Source organism: Canis lupus, chromosome 2 (genome assembly GCF_003254725.2).
Source record: "Canis lupus dingo isolate Sandy chromosome 2, ASM325472v2, whole genome shotgun sequence".
NCBI lineage: Eukaryota > Metazoa > Chordata > Mammalia > Carnivora > Canidae > Canis > Canis lupus.
Window position 1 is genome coordinate 29845308 of NC_064244.1, and position 17896 is coordinate 29863203.

Genomic DNA, 17896 nt, shown 5'->3' on the forward strand with positions numbered 1-17896 from the left:
GTTATGAGGGCATCCACAATATATTTGGGAAATGAAAGTAACTACATGATTACTTGCAAGTAGGCAGTTCAGGTGCACAAACCAAACTATGTGCTGGCTGTGCTGTGGCAAGAAGTCTTGAGTGGAAATGAATTAAACAAAACCCAAAGGGTGTTAAGTTGAGGATGAAACGAGCAGCAGGAAGGGAGATCCCTACAGGCTTGCGGTGTTAGGATGGATGCCAGGGGCTGAGAAAGAATGGCTGGAGCAAAGCCTGGGGCTGAGATGCACACGCAGGAACACAGGCCGCGAGCCCGGCCTCTGCACACCTCTCACACTGCTGTGTGGTTCCAGCCCACCCGCAGCAGGAACAGGACAAGACCCAGGACAGGGATGCGCCGCTCTGAACACCAGCCCGGGCTCACTTTCCTAATGCTGACTGCATAGTCTCCTTTCCACCCAAGCTTAGTGGGAAAGAAAAGAAGAAAATGCACAGCGAGCAAGGAAATGACGCTGAAGCACACGGAATCGAAGAAAATGTGCTCCGAGTTGGCAGGGCACTTTGAGGTTCATGGAAAGTTTCTGGATTGATATGGCTTTGGCTCCAAGGCCGGGAAACTTGCTCTGTACACCCCAATGTGACTCTGTCATTTTCCCTCCTGTAGTGAAGCAGCTCCTTCCCTGTGGCCGTGCCGCACGGTGGGTCCCAAGAGTCCCCGTCTACCATCCTGTCCACCAGGAATCATTGGCTGAGTCCTATTTCCCCTTTGCAACATCAGCCTAATTTCACATTCGCATGGTGATCTCTGAGCTCTGCAGACCCTGCAGGGTCTCTCAGGTCCACTCCAGAAAGCCCCAAAGTCTCTGGGGGTGTCAGGAATGCAGAGTCACACACGGACCCCAGACCTGCTGACTCAGAAGCTACATTCTAACGAGATGCCCAAAGAACTATGTGCACATTCTAGTTCGAGAGGCCGTGGTTTAGGGCACCTACAATCCTTCCTCACCTACAAATCCATCCTCCTTTAGGGTTATTAGCAGCTAAGCAGGTGTGGGCAGTTCATGCAACGTGCTCAGGGCTTCTGTAGACTCACTGGTTGGCTCACTTTCCCAGCAGCAAGTCCTCTGGAGGAAGGGACCTCATTGGTCGTTGCATTTTCCTCGTGGTGCCTGGCCTAGCACCTTGCTGAGACTGTTGACAAATGAGTGAGTGGATGAATGAATGAATAAATGAATGAATGAAGCCTGAGGGAGCAATAGTCTGCCCCCACCCCCATTTCTGAAGCTGTGATGCCCACATGAGAGAAGCATGACAATACGGGCAAGAGAGGAGTAGGCACAGCAAAGCCCCCCACCCCCACCCCGAGAGGATGGGGAGCCACAAGGCCTGCGGTGGCATGCACGACAGTGCTGGGGGCTCTCTGTGAAAGGAAGGACTGAGGGAGAGTTTTAGGGTTCTGTGCACCCAGATCTTGGACTATTTTGCAAAGGAATAAAGGTCGTGATCATAAGACCTTCAACCCCAATTAGCCACCTGTACTACAAGAATCGCACTTCTGGGGGGAGTTGCTCCCAGGAAGCTCTCCAGACCTTCCAGAAAAGCTTGAATCATCTCTGTACCCTTTGTAACACCTACTGGAGTGTTTTGTACAAACTTCTTTCTCATCATCCTTCCCCAGTGGGATTGAAGAGAATTGCTTGGTGGGTCCATGTGACATAGATCGCACTCCGCAGGAAACCTTGTGACTTTGATCACTCCAGAGAAGCCTCCCCATAACGCCATAAAGGAAAATATTAACCTCATGTGAACAAGACATAGAGAGACTTGTAAACGTCATCACGAAATAAATGGACTTGGAGACACAATTAAAGCTCTAACATAAACATGCCCCACGCTGACTTTACTTCTAGCTACTTCTCCCCTGAGCCCCTCTCCAAGCAACTATTATCATTTTATCAAAACACCCGTGGGAGGGGCTCCTGTTCAGTAATACAAATCCGTCTCCTTCCTGCTTGGGGAATTCAGAGGCTATTTATACTCAGTGCCTAGGACCCTCCAAAGAATTAGAAGCCAGGTTTGTGTGACCATGTGACTCTCAGTGATGTTGTGAGGACGCACTATAAACAGAGAATACGGGATGGTCCATAAGGATGCAATCCCTTAACAGAAATCAGCGTTTCGTCCACGTGGCTTATTAACGAATGCTCCAGTCCAGAGGCAAAGTAAGACAGAGAAAGAAAAAATTCCTGGTTGAAAGAACACTTTGTGTGGCATTAGGATAAACAAGGAAATGAGGAAACCTATCTTCCCAGGTTGTAGCTGAACCAAAATAATATGCTTTCGAAAAGGCCAGTTCTTGCATAACCAAAACAATATAGGAAATGAGGTCTGATGAAACCTGATCCACTCTTTTACATGGTAGAGGCGTGAAATGTGAAAAATCTATTATAATCTGTTTTTAAACTGGAAACTCAACCAACGATTCGCTAAACAAATTCACATCTGCTCGATAATATTGCACTGTCTGAACAGCCAGCCGTCGCTTCGCCCCTGAAATCTGTGAAACTACCTCACAGACGCTCTGTTTTTTATCTTTTGTTTGGTGGTTTTGGGATTCTCATAGCTCTTGAGGGCATGGCCAGACCACATCTGCTAGTGTGTGTTTGGCCAAACGGGATCCTAATCTTCCAAAAAGCAAACATGCCGAAAGCATGTCACTGTAACCAGACCTTTTCAGTTCCCTTCGACTTAGCAGAGATGAGTTTTCATCTCCAGGCACATGCTGGGTCTCGAAATCTAGAAGATGCACATGGCGCTGGAGAAGCCGGGGGGGTGCATGGTGAAGACAGGGCAACGGCATGTGGCCACCGCAGAAGGACCTTCAAAGTTTATTTTTTCAGCTTTCTAGAGTTAGAAAGTCGTATGGTGCCATCATGAAAGACGAAATTCTATTCTTACCATTAAAATAAAAAAAAAATTCTTAAAGAACTAAGATGCAAGGTCAATCTTTAAGGGAAATGTTGGCAGCCAAGCCAGGTGGGCAGGTGAACACCAGGGTACGTGGGAACCGGAAAAAAAATCACGGGGGGGGGGCGATGTGGGGAGCAAATTGATAAAGAGAGATGTTATGAACAAATACCCTTTTGTTTGTTGAGGTATTCAGATGCTGGGAGCGAAAACTGTTTTAGATTTTTTTTCTTCCTCTGCTCAAAGTCCTATCAGCAGTTCAGCAAGTAAAGCTAACAAGAAATTCAATCCTGTTTTTCTCAAGAATCACACATTCCATCAATTTGGGCTTGAAGCCACTCTCTCTCCTGGGCAGTGTCCCCTGAAAGCAGCCTTTCATGGGCTATCACTGTACACACTTGCATACATTTTAGACAAACGAGGCCACCCTGGGGACCTATTTTCAGGAGCATTGATTGAGAAATAAAGAACTATTAGGAAAGATGAATACGTGAGTCTTATTAGGGATTACTCTGTGTGGTGTTTGGCCTCACCTGCATTTTGGCCCCTTCGCAACCAGTATAACTGTGGTGGAGCTTTCTGCCAGAGAATGCGGTCCAAACGTAATAAAACATACCTTTTCTTTGCTAGGCTGGAGGCAAACACCCTACTTCATTTTTTTTTTCCAAGAGGTCATTATGAGTACCATCCATTGATTATGGCTTAAAGTATGTGTTTGGAAAGTTCTAGCCTGGGCATGAAAGGATTAGACCAGAAAACAGAGCAAAGCAAAAGGCCTCTGTGGAGTCGGCTCCCAACATTACAGGGAGACCCCGGCTGTGTGCATGCAGAGGAGCCGCTGCTGCTGGGGGTTACGTTGGTGCAGGGACAGCAGTGTTTGCAAACAGACCTCCCAGGTTTTTAGCAGGGCAAGTGTTACCTGAGAAAGAGCACAGGGTTTGGAGTTAGAGACCACCGCTCTGTTTCAGGGTCACCTCCCTGGGAGAAACCAAGCCCAGAGTCCTTGTGAGCAGCCCTCAGAGGCCGCATGGCTCAGGTGCAAGTCTAGGACGCCGTTCTGCACGGAGGAGGGCATGACTGCTTCTACAGGCCCCTTCTGGAGAGTCGCAAGGAAGACTTTCTAGGCTGAGTAACCCACATGGTAACGTCGTGCAGTCCAGGGGTATTCCCCGGAGCACGTAAAGTCTATACTCAGATAATAAACGCCAAACATGGTTTTATTTGCAAAACTCCAGCTCCAGGCTCAGCTCTGTGGCCATGGTTCCTACTGGCACTGGCTTCCCGTGGAATTTGATTTGGCAATTCTTGCAGTATAATCAGGAATTTACAACCATCCTGCAAGTCCCTAATCACATGATTTGGGAAAACACATAATGTGATGTGGGGGTGGGGAGGTGGCAGGGTCTTGGATGCTGAATCATTTCTCCCTAATTCACCAGTTATTTGAGCAGTAGAGTATTTCCTCTCTACGTGTCCCTGCATGCAGAAATAACCGATTAGAATTTATCAAGTTAGTGAGTAAAAGAGCAAGAAAGAAGACAAGCAAATGTGTTAACCTGTTATTTTACTAGTTTATTACAGTTATTTTATTGATCATTGTTATCAATTACCTATGCAATAATATATTGTTAATGCATTAATTACCTAGAAAAAATAGATTTATATGTATAGGAACGAAGAGCATCATTTTAGAAAAATCTCAAAATTATTAGTTGCTGCCTTTTTAATAAAGAGTGTTAAGTACAATATTTGCATCATTAAAATGTTATTGAAGTGGAATAGAAACAGAAAGTTGGATTTGAGTAACTGAAATCTCAGAAACAAAATACAAATGACTCGAATTGTAAAAACTCCCTAAATGCAGTCACTTTAGAAATGTCCACAGTGATTCAACAATATTTCCAATAACTTGCAAAAGCTATTTAGCTTGATGAAAGCTTCTTATATCCAACTCGAGAAACAATTTGTTTAGCATGCCCAGAAGAAACCCTCTAGCTTTTACCGTCTCAGGAAAATTCAAAACCCAGAATTGAAAGAAACAATGGGTCAAGCTAATCTCTTGAGGTAGCATTACTTAAAATTAATTTTGAGTGAATCAGAAAAGGTATCTGGTAACCAGTGGATTTTTTGCCCATATTGGAATTAGCACGATCCCCACCACGCTCCGAAGTGGTCTCCCGTTGGGCACTCCCAGGATCTGGAATTGTTTTCTCAGACTAACAGGAAAGGGAGGAGAGTTGAAAGCCCCATCTGGTTCTCATTCCACATTCCCAGGAAACCCTCATGCACCAACTCCAGAAAACCAAAGCCAGCGTAGAGTGGCACTACTTTGAGGACACAAGCCAAATGACTCTGAAGGGCCGGAACACAGCTCCCTGGTGGGCAGGACGTCTGCAGTGGTGTGTCTGGCCTTGGTGGCAACGGGGGGGGGGGGGGGGGAGACTATTTTTAAGTGAGCACTCCAGTGTGTCTGGGAAATGCATTGTTGATCATACCTCGTGGAGCGTCTCTCTAACCTGGATTGGAGCTCTCCATCAAAAGGCCTCCCACTTGCAGCTTCTGGCACCGTCAAGTGTGTTAAGCACCTGTCAACCCCTTCTTTGTGAGAAGCCCTCACTTGGCGCCCTGACTGGACCTGCCCTGCCCGTGGACATTGCCTCTCCCGTCCAGAACTCAGTGCCGAGAGTCTGTATTTATGCAGAGCTTCTCCTCTGCCCTTATACCTGAGGAGCTCCCTAATTTTGTTGAGGTTCCAGAGACCCAAGATGAGCTCACCAACGTATCGGCAGATTAAGATCTCTTTGGTTGCTAATGCTTTGCTCTTGTGCCCATGAGGTTTGGTTTTGTGAATGCCCCAGTGTGCACGGTGAAGGGAAACGTGTGCCTGTACAACAGCTTGTACGTTTTTTGAGCCTACCCTAGCTAGTTGTGGGTCTTTGCGGTAAATCAGAAGACATATGTCCTAGTGTGACAAATAGATCCTATCTGTGTATAGTACAGATTTTTATATAGACACTCTCTAGTGAGTCTTTATGGATTTGTACAGAAATAGGAAGAATGGTCAAAATTTGAGGCAAGCAGGCAAGATTGTGAAAAAAAAAAAAAAAAAAAAAAAAAACAAGACAAAACTTGAGTTTCAGTAGCGCAAGGGTATTGAATTTCTTTAGATTCCAGGGTCCGAAATGGCAAAGGGAGTTGGGCAGTATAATAGACCTTGGGTTCTTTGGCGAATTGAAAAATAAATCCTGCTTTCCTGTAATTGGAAAATGGCATCTAGACTCTATCTCTGAAGAGCATAAATGCATGAGAGAGCTAAAGCAACTGCGAACAGAACCTAATGCAGGCGGGCCCTCTGGGGTCAAGTTCTTTGGGTGGCTGCACCTCACAAGGTAGTGGGAAGGCGTAATTCTAATGAGGGCCATCCCTGCTACAACGTCAAATGCCACTGCCCGGGATGGAGGGTCCCAAACAGAGCTGCGTCCATGAGGACCCTTCTGCAGCGGGGTGATCACAACCTGAGCTGGCCAGACTTCCCTGTAATTTTGAGTTTTACTATAGTTGAAGGTAATATTCTAATATTTTTCCGACCTGGGAGGAAGAGTACAACACGGTTGATGGGATTTTTATGATGTGCAACAGGTGCACTGGGGTTTTCAGGATGAAGGATGATGATGTAAGAAAACGAGCTGAAGAAGAGAGAAATAGCACTGAAAGAAAAAGTAGTTCGTTGCCCGACTTTGCTCTGGCCTTACTGTTGAGACACTCAAGTCCCATTGGTTTGTTGCCCGGGGCGGGGGGCGTGGGCGCGGGAATGTTCACACAAAGATGGCTCTTTGTACAAATGTGTTTTGACAATGAAATGAAATATCAGTGATCATGTTTCAGAAATTAATCCAAGGACTAGAAATCATTTACACATGCATAAAAAAATAATAAGTAAGGGTACAAAATATCAGTACAATGGGTTCTTTTTCCTTCTTACTCAACTTACATCAAGAGAGACGCTTACATCAAATTGGTGCCACTTTTGAGTTTATGAAACATGATTTAAATACACTCCTAATGCCTTCAAGAGAAAAAAAAGTGCACTGATCCCCCGATGTCCAAACTCTTATGTCTACTGTCAAATGACAGTGTATCATTTCATGGGATCCTATTTTAACTTGTTCAGAAGGAAAGTAATTTTTTTTTTTTTTTTTGCTTTTTCTTCTGAATCATTTTAGATGTACGCAAAGCATCGAACAGTTCTGGATCAAGATTGACTCTATTTCCAGTTCAAATTTCATAATGTAGGCTGCATTGTGTACATTTAGCATAAAGCATGAGTAAACTATAGAATTTTGTCCTCTGTATAACACAAAAATGTTTTAACAACACAAGTAATGTCATCTCAACTGGCATCCTTAGTATAAGAATGCTAAAACTGGCAATATGTTGCAAGGATTTCTGGCATTTGTATCATATTTGCGTGAGATATTGCTGAATACCATATTTCATTTTGTTCTTTCTAAAGCTTAAATAACACATAATCCTATTTCTAAAACAAACCTCACTTTTTTTTAATCAGTAAAGCAGTACTCATGTTATAAGGAATTGCACTTTAGTTAGAATCATCAAATCATTACTATTTTTTAATTATTATGATTTTAATATAATTTTTTAAAATCAAAGGGAAAAAAAAAGCATCCCTTTTACTCCAAAATAGGCACTGCCTACAGATTTTCTGATTTTCTTTTTTTTTTTTTTAATCACTTACATATTTGAAAGCAATTCATAAACCCCAGTGGTTTTTTGGAAAGTGCTTTCATGATTGTGTAAGAAAATGTTCTCTATGTCAGTAATAAATGGCAGTCATGGAATTTTGGCAGCAAATGTTTCAGCCGTCCACATGAAATGGATGAGTGTTCCTCTGCTTAGATTGGTTCATGTTCTACTATGTTACTGCGGAGAATAATAGGATCCCTCCTGTAGGTTTGTGCTGTATAAAATATTGTATCTGTTCTATAACATTAAACAGGTGAGTGAGATCAGATAGTATTTAAAAAGAGTGGCTTCAGAGGTGGTGTCTTCAAAGGAAAGTGTAGTGGGAGCTGTGATATCTTTTTTTTTTTTTTTTTTAAGTCTCTTATTTTAAGCCCGGCTCTGCCTCAGGTCTCAGGACAGCTGCATTCACAGCGACCTGGAGACGCTTGGTTTTAAATGTCAGAATGTAGAATGATTTGCCATAGATTGGGGCACGTTCTCCCCCCAAAAAAAACGATGTTTCCTACGGAGACAAGCATAACCACACAACTAATATGTGATCATTCCGAAGGTTTTCTTAAAAAGGGATTAATTGTGCTTGGCCGACAATGCTGAGATATGCCTCTAAGCACTTGGCACTGGGCAGGCTCTCACCCCTCCCCTCACAGGAGCCAGGGTGATGTTTGTACTGGCTACAGGGCTCTGGGGGAGACGACGTCCCACAGCAGGCTCAGTGGTTCCGGGGTCACTCAGGTGACACACATGTACATACACACGAGCCTGCGTGCACACACATGTATGTACTTGCACACACAGACACACACACATGACTGGAGGGAGACTTTTGATCCCACTTACTTCCAGATCACTAAGGACTCAGTGCTTTGTCTTTTTTTTTTTTCTCCTTTAACCCAATTTGGCTTCTTCTTCAAAATATTTTTAAATGACTCACTTTTGTGTGTGTGTCTTTTTTTGAAATTTCAGTTCCCCATTGATTTTAATCTGTGATTCTTCAGAAACAAACAAATTAGCCACACCACATCTCCTCTCTTGCCAGTTGTTCTTGGATACCCTCATCTGTACACTGGAGACCTGGCAAAGCAACCGTGCTCACCCTCCTTTTGGGAGTGAGAATCCTTTGTTCCCCTTGCGTTTGTGTGGTCTTGCAGCTTTTGAAAACAAGTGGGAAGGAATACAATGGGAATGCACCTGTTACTACCTTTCAGCAGGGCACTCCGGCATCCCGACGGCCTGTACACTGGTTTCATTTTTTTCACCTACTTTGAGCTGTCTGCTTCTCAGTCTCCAAAACAGTGATCAGGACCCTGTGCTGAGATGGGGCAGCCTGGGGGTCACCCTTGCTGTTGTCTTTTCATTTCCTTGTTGCGTGTCTCCCTCAGCCCATCCTGCTGACCTGGAATCCAAGTGCACATTTATTTCCATCACGCAGGTCACATTTGCAACCACAGAGGAAGCTGATCAGGGGTAGAAGATGCTGTTGTCACCCATTCCTCTCAAGACCTGAGGCCTCCTCTGTCCATGGCAAGTTGCACCTCATGCCCACATTGGGATCCGTGGAGTGATCACGAGCCTCCTCTTGAACAGGACCCTCTGCTTTGGGATGGCCTGAGAAGCTTCAGGACAGTGGTTCCCAAACTTGAGTATCCAAGGCCACACCCAGAAAAGACTGAATACATGACCCTTAACTCCTTCTCCATATCTATACACGTGCACTGGAGGGAGTCCCACACTCCACACACCTGAATTCTTGCTTTGCCACCTCTGAGCATAGAGACTTTTGTCATTCTCTAGGAGATGATTCTTCCTCCTTGAAAATGGGACCAATGAACTCATGAGATAAACAAGACTTTGAAAAAAATCCAAAATGGGAAAAATCCAGAACGAGGGAGAAAGAATTGAGGGGACATATTTAAAAATACCTGTGTATACGAACAGGGCTTCTGCTACGTTTAACCTAACCACAGGGTGGCACAGACCCAGAAGAACATCGGAAAAAATATTTAAGTGCAGAAAACACGAGGCCAAAAATGTTAAATGAACAAATGGACTTTATTTGTTTTTTCACTAGGTTTGTGGAATGATCACTTTGGGCAAGATGTGTGAAGGTGACACGTGGCAGAGAAAAAGCAAAAGGGGTCCCCCCCCTCCCCGATTTTCAATCTTTTCCACCAGAGAAAATAATCTCTCAATCAGAATGGTGAAGTTAGGTTGTCCGGATGGGTGTGAGCACATATATATGTCCTGTGTCTAATAAGTGGCAGGTGACGTTGGATCATCCGGGCGTGACAGTCGGACCCCCCTGAGGACGGCTCATGAATGCGAGACACGCCATACACTGGCTGCTGTTCCCCTGGCTTTCAAGGAGAAATTATGATGCTGATCCCTGATAAAACTCTACAGCAGTTTATTAGGACACATAAAACGATTTATTGGAGTTTGAAAAAAGAAAGAAAAAAAAAAACAGCAGGTTTTGCTAAAAATACATGCCAAGCTATCATTACGTTCTGATAGCAATGCCAGAAACACAAGAGGACTCTCCCCAGAACACTGTTTCAAGATTTCACTTTGGTGTTTAGCTCAGAGGCAGTGAGTGTGCTGCGGTGCTCCTGGTCTGCTCTGCGGTGTGGACTGAGCCCAGCAGGGGAGGCGGGTCCCCGGGAGTCTTCCTGCCCCGTGCTGGAAACCAGGACCAAGTACTGGTGGAGATTGATGGGGAATGGGAAGGAGAGGGTCAGTTACAGCGACATAGATGTGCATGACCTGGGGCATGCTCCATGTCAGAGTGCCCTGACTTGGAGAGTGGCCCGCTGGCTGTGGTGTCTAGGATGGCGATGACCAAGCAATCCGAGTTGAACCACGTGTTTCAAGAAGGAGGGAGTGGACGCTTCCTGATGCTGGTCAAAGGGAAGGGCCTTTGGATGTGATGTATGGAAACTACTGGTAAGCTTGGCAAGAGCCATTTCAGGGATCCTGTGGGGAGATGGCATTTGCCGTGGAGTGAGGAGTGGAAGAGACCTCCAGGTAGTGATGGCTGGAGGAGCTCGGACGTCAACCTCCCTGCCTGAAACCAATTAAACAAATTAAACTGTAAAGAGATTTTATTGGACACAAACCTGTAATTAAAAGGATAATGTGATTGGCAAGGACAGAGGCACGCTTTAAGAGCTTCAGAGCATATGGATGGCGGTAGCTACCATTCCAAAAGAGAATCTAAATCTGGCTGCAGGAAAATTATTTAGCTAATTCTTTGTTTAATTATGATCAGACTGCAACATTATAATCAAACAGACTCTTCAGACATCTGAGAAAATTCTCTCACATGAAAATAATAGAAACGCATACAAAAACAAATTGCAAAAAGAAAGAAAGAAAGAAAGAAAGAAAGAAAGAAAGAAAGAAAGAAAGAAAGAAAATCAACAATAACAAACATAAAAGGAAAGCCACTTGGAGCACACAGGGATCATGAAAGGGAAGAAAATGTCCAAACATGTAAACAGACAAAGCATTAATGTCCTTGGGGATTAAAGAAAAATGTTGTATCTATGAAGCAAGAAAATGTCAGAGAGATAGGTGTGTGTGTGTGTGTGTGTGTGTGTGTGTGAGAGAGAGAGAGAGAGAAATATGCAGAGACCAAAAAAGAGCACTTAGATATTTAAAACATGATATAAAATAATTAATCAAGAGAATGTTTGGAAGACGTGCTGATGACATGCATGGAAATGAACAGCTAACAATGGGACAAGAAGAGAAAGAAGATTTTTCAACAAAGCTGGAGAACCAGCTTCAGGTGCCCAACTTATAGACAAAAGGAAAGGAGACAAAAGGAAAAGGAGAAAATGCAGAGTGAGAGATTATCAAAGGAATACTTCGATCGTATTTCTGAGAACAGAAGGATTTCTAGACCAAAAGGATCTAATGAGAGATGAAAATAGACTTACGCCAAAAAATTATTTTGTGAAATTTCAGCAAAGAGAGGATGCACCAAACTTCCAGAGGAAAAAAAGCCTAAAAATAGGTCATACACAGAAGATCAAAGACCAGAATGACTCTCGACTTCTTAACAACAGCTCTGAAAGCTACCAGACAATAGTCCACTTCCTTTACAACCCTAAAAACAAAGCAAAACAAGCGAACAAAAAATTTCTAAGATCCTATACTCGATTATGAATTGTAAATGCTAACAAGCCAGGAGAAAATGGGTTTCCAGGCATTTATGTCCATGGAGTGCTTAGATCTAGACTGTTCTGTGTCAGAAGGAACATGTGAACTAGGAGAGAAGAGGCCATGGAAATGAGAAACCAGGAGCCAGGCCTGGAGGAGGATGAAGGGAGTCATGAAGTGGGTCATGGAAGGGAGACCCCCAGGTTGAAGGCAGAGGACCTCAGGCAGAGGCAGCCAGTCCAGGCTGAGTGAATCCAGAAGCTCCAGGAGAGCTTAATGTCTTTGGGGATTAAAGAAAAATGTTGCATCTATGAAGCAAGAAAATGTGAGAGAATTAGCCCAGGGGGAACTTGATCATCTGAATACACCCCAGCGGACGACCACTGGGGTGACGGGGCTGAGCGCCTGTGCAGTGGGAACTTAGTAGACCAAGCAACGCGAGACCAATATACTCACAGAACAATCACTAACTACAGGGGACAGTAGAGAGGGAGTGGAGAGAAGAGTTGTTGACCAAACTTCTAGTTTTTCTGAGAAGGGGAGCAGAGAAAGGCAAGCCCTGGACCAGGTGGTCAAGAGAGTTTGGGGTTTGTTGGCCATGTTTTGTCTTGTTTGAAAAAAACTAAGTAATGGTTCTTGTGTATGAGAAGGATCTGCTGGTGGTTGAGGTTGGCATTGCTGGAGAGGTATGTCACCGCAGGGCTGTCCTCCTTGAGAGACAAGAGAGGCTAAGATCTCGGGGACAAGGAGGAAGCCGTCTCTGCCAGGGAGGGGGCCCCACTTGAATTAAGTAGCAGGAAAGCAGGTAAACAGCGATGAGATGCCCTTCACTCTAGAGGTTTCATGGAGGGAAGACGGAGATGGAGTATTTTGTTCCTGGAGCAATGAGGTGATGCCATGAGTTCTTTTCTTCTCGTGTCATTGAATGTTTACAACACCCTGAGAGGTGAGAGTTATGACTGTCCCTGTTCCATAAAAGAGGAAACCAAGGCGCATAGAACTTACACAACCTTCCTGAAGTCAAAAAGCCCGTAGGAGGAAGAGCCAGGAATGGAAATCAGGCTGATCCGACTGTAGCAGCCTTGCTCCTGAACGTTCCACATCAAAGCCGCCCCTGGAAAGAGCTCAGCTTCTCCTCCCCTGGAGGGGTGGTGGGGAGAGAGATGGGCCACTGGAGGCTGCCCGATGACAGCGCCTGCCAGAGATGCTGTCAGGTGGGCAACAAAACACACCGGGCACCGTCTCATCTCGCCATGCTCTCTGTGTCCAAGCCAGGACAAGCATGAAAGGAAACCAGTTCTATTTTTAGTAGACTGAAATCTCTAACAGATGTCCAGATCCTCGAGGTCCCCTGAGAGCCCTGTTTCTTGTCTGCACAATTCATTGTGTCAGAGTTCCCACCGACTCCATCCTCATTCTCTGGTCAAAGCTGGCGGTAGCTGGTGATGTCTGTCCTGCCTTCCATCTCATGACACTTGATATATCTGCACAACATGCCCAGTGTGGCAGCCACCATGTTGGAAACGATGGGATAAACGCGAAGATGTTTGACTGACTTCTGGGGCATGTAGAGGGGGAAAGTGTAAATGTTTCACCTTCTGAAAAAGGCTTTGGCAATTTTGAGTCTACTTCCAGGGAGGGCCACACGGGTTCGGTGCTCCCTGAGACGTTCCTAAATAAAGAGTATTCAAAACTGACCTTCTGCAGAAGCAGGGTGCATGAGTCTGAGATGGAGGCTGAGAGAACTCCAAAAGGTAGATGATCACGGGAAGCTGTTTTCAAATATTTACAGTAAGATCAGAGCAGAGCCTGGGCCTAAAATCAGGTTTCCAGGTAACGTGCAAATCTGAAAAGAAAAGCATATTCTAACTTTGACCAATAATACTAAGAAAGAAAGAGTGGAATAAATCAACACACAGTCCACGGGAATCATCTAGAACAGAAAAGATGGCGTTGAGCCCGTGATGGGCTCTGTGTCTGGGCACAGCAGAAGGGGAGGCGTTGCATCCTGGCCTGGCTTTGCCAAATCTCTGCCTCCTGCTCAGGGATGGAGACACATTTTCACCACTGACCTCAGTGGGCTTTTGGAATCTAAGAAATACATTGCTTTAAGGGCCTTAACTCACATCTCAGTCCATGCTCACACCTGTTCGACACACTCTTTGACTTTGTAACTCGCCCACTTAGCCCAGCCACTCGTTGGAGCATTAACACACCCTACCACTCTTCTATTTTCAGGAGGGAAAACAGATTTCCATTAAAAAAGCTGATCCTCATTTTAGCAACAAGTCTGGACCCCTCCTACCCCCCCTCCTCCTGCAAATTAGTTAAACTTAAAACCCGAAGATCGGGTTTCTGGGCAAGGCCCAAACATTTCCTTGCCAAGGACATTTGGCTTAACTGCCCTCCATTAGGTCGTTTGTCACTTTGCTGAGGTCTTGCTTCCCTGCAGGCAGATTCCTGCCATTTTTTTTCTCAGCACGCCCATAAAACTTGAAATCACTCTCTGTAAATAGCCAGAAATTATATGCGTTCAGAGGCAGCGTAAGAAAGCTGGCCCTGCTGGCTCTGCCACCTTGCCCTTGTTAAAGACACGAGCAGGTGGTTTACATCAAGCCGTTCCAGAAAAATAAAAAACACGGTATGAAAAAAAAAAAAAAAAGAAAAAAACCACCTTTGTTTATGGACTCATTCTATTTTCACTGCCTACAGAAAACTTAAAAGCTTCCTTAAGCCGCCTCTGCTAGCAGGGTGGCAAATTACAAAGGAGGCGATGGCACTATTTCTTGCTTTCACTGGACTTCCCTTTAGAGGGACTCCAAGACGTACACGTGCAAACAAACGAAGAGCTCTGTGACCAAAACCCACGTGAGTGTCAGCACCACTGTGAGATATGCCCCTTTGGGGTATCCCGAGCGATGGCAGATGTCCAGGGCCATAGGGACCCCATGACCCAGCTGGTGCGCTGGAGTCTGGCAGCGGCCTATCCGCTTCCTCATCATCACATCGCACGTTCCAGGCACCACAGTGTCACGTCTTCCATCTCTTAATCTTTGCTCCCCTGTGAGGGAGTTGCTTTCCCATCTCTGCGTACACCCAAAGCTCCTGAAGCTGGCACACTTTAAAGATGTCCCCTCAAGTATGGCAGCAAGACAGGGAGGAGCCAGAGCTGCTGGAGCTGGGACAGATTTGAAGACAGTCCACCTCTTTTTCTTGGCATGCTCTGTGGTGAAGGATGTCAACGGGAAAGGAGGACGGAGAATCACAGATGAAGAGAGTATGTACGAAGCTACAGGCTTCACACGTGATTCTTCATGATCCTGTTTCTCTGTGAACTGCTGCCCTGCCTCAGTTTCATAGATGGAGCACAGGAGTCATGAGGGGCGCCTGGGTGTCTCCATCAGGTGAGCGTCTGACTCTTAATTTTGGCTCAAGTCATGATCTTGGGATCATGAGATTGAGCCCAACCCACATTTGGCTCCAATTCACGTGGAATCTGCTTGAGATTCTCTCTCTCTCTCTCTCTCTCTCTAAATAAATAAATAAATAAATAAATAAATAAATAAATAAATAAGAAAAAAAAAAAGAATCCAAGAGTTATGAGACAGCATGCTATTTCTTGCTGGGAGAGATTATTCTGTGCTATCAATGATCCCAAAATGTAGAGATGGAACACCATCAGGGTTTATTGATCACCTACCATGCTGGGACAGCACAGGCCCGAGGAGGGCTCCCCGCCTCACTGTCACTGATGAACCAAGTCTGATGGGAGCACTCATCCTTCTCCTCAAAACATCCCAGCATGGCAGGAGAAGGAAGTGCCCAGCAAACACAGATCCTCTCTTCTTGACTTCTGTCTACACATAACCCACGCCATTGGTGTTCCCCACAGGTTGGCTGGAAGTGGTCACCGGTCCCCACCCAGAGCGAGGCAAGGGGCAATGTGAAGCATGAAGATGGTGTAGAGGCAGTGAATGGACCTTCACTAATCCACTTCCTGTGGGCCAGGCATGGCAAAGGCTTTCAAATATTAGCTTCGTTATTTCCCAAGGCCACCTCTAAGGGCTTCTTCAAGAATCCTTACATGACAAAATGGATGAAACTTCTTTCACGTGACGGGGACAGAGGAAGGAACACAAAAAGGAAGTTCAATCTGAATCCATTAAAGGCCTCAATTATGCAACAATGAAAGTATTAAACGACAGCATGGCAGCAGCAGGGACTTGGGTAAGAAGAGTCCATAACCATCCCGCCGGCAGGACAAGGATAAGTGCATCGAGCCTGGTGTCCCCTGAAATCATTTGCAGGCATGACCCACAGAGTGATACCAGCTCCTGCAGACCACTTCCCAACTACTCTGGAGTCGAATTCAGGGGAAGATTAATTAGTACGTCTTACACATACAAGTGTTCCACTTTTAGTTGTTTTTCAGTCCCCAGTCCAATCTGTGCTAATGCGGGCGTCAGATGGTTATCGCACACACAGTCCGGGCAGGTGGCTTCACTGTTGTATCGGCTGCAGTCTTTAGTTTCAGGCCACAGGAACAAACATTGAGCTTAAAGTGGGAGTTTGCCCTAAAGACAAGACAGGGTGTTTCATGGAGCCAATGACTGCCGACGAAGACAAGCTTGAGGTGGGAACTGGAATAGAGGCTCTGCCTCCCATCCTACTTCTCTCTGCGCCCTCTGCCCGTCTCTATCTGTCTTTCTCTTTCTCTTCTCACTCTCTGTCTCCTGTCCTATTTGGCTGGTCTGTGGAACAGGACCTGGCTACCTCCTGATTCCCAACTTGATTGCCCGTTACAGTCCTAACCTTGTGGTGGACCGATTGAATTCTCTTGGTTTCAGTTATGAATCCCTGGGAGTGGGAATGGGATGGCCCGACTCTGGTGAGCTCAGTGCCTGACCCCATCAGCCTGGCCGGGCCCAGGGTACTTCTCCTGACACCTGCCCCTGGAGTGGGGAAGGGCCATTGCCTCAGGAGGTACTGTGAGATGTTTACTACGGTTACAGAGACCACACAGGTTCTGGCAGGGGTGCGGGGTGGGGGGAGCACAGCACATGGGCTTCCTGTGGCTGTTACACCAAAACACACTATCTCAACCAGCAGACAGAGTTAACAGGGTTCTTTTCTGCACTTTTCCAATCTTGTATTTGTGAGCTCCAATGACGCATCTCCAAAAACATGCCATCAGAGTCACCCAGACATATGACTGTGTGCCCCGTGCTTAGGAAGTAAAATGAGGGGTTCAGGAAGCAGCATGAGAAGCCACCCCTCATGTAATGGTGCCCCGAATGCCTGGGGTCATCCCCATGTGCATTCTGCTCTAGATTCACGATATGGCCCATTGCTAGCTATTAAAATTTTACTCCTTTGGCAAGGCCAAAGTAGAAGGTCACATCCTTCCTCTCTGCTCTCCCTCTGTCCCCTCTCTCCTTGGTTCCACCCTACCCACACACCAACCCAAACTTACCAGGCCTCGGAGATTTGATGAGCCCCATAAAATGTAAACACCCGACACAATTAGCAATCAGCTTCTTTCTTTCTTTCTTTCTTTCTTTCTTTCTTTCTTTCTTTCTTTCTTTCTTTCTTTCTTTCTTTTTTTCTTTCTTTCTTCTTCCTTTCTTTTTTAAGATTTTATTTATTCATTTATGAGAGACACACAGAGAGAGAGAGGCAGAGACACAGGCAGAGGGAGAAGTAGGCTCCCTGTGGGGAGCCCAACGTGGGACTCGATCCCAGGACTCCGGGGTCATGCCCTGAGCCAAAGGCAGACATTCAACCACTGAGCCACTCAGGTGTCCCTGCTACCTTCTTTCTTAAGGAATATGAGCAGCCTTTGGAATCCTAAGGATGGCTTCTCAGTGTTTGATTTTAGGAGCACCTATTAGCTGCCCGTGCCCGTGGTACTCATCTGTAACTAATGGAAAAATTACTCTCTTCCCTTTTGGGTAGAGTCACAGGGACCATCATGTGGACATGTCTTCAGTGCTCTCTGCATGCAGTGGTTAGCGGGGCTTAGAT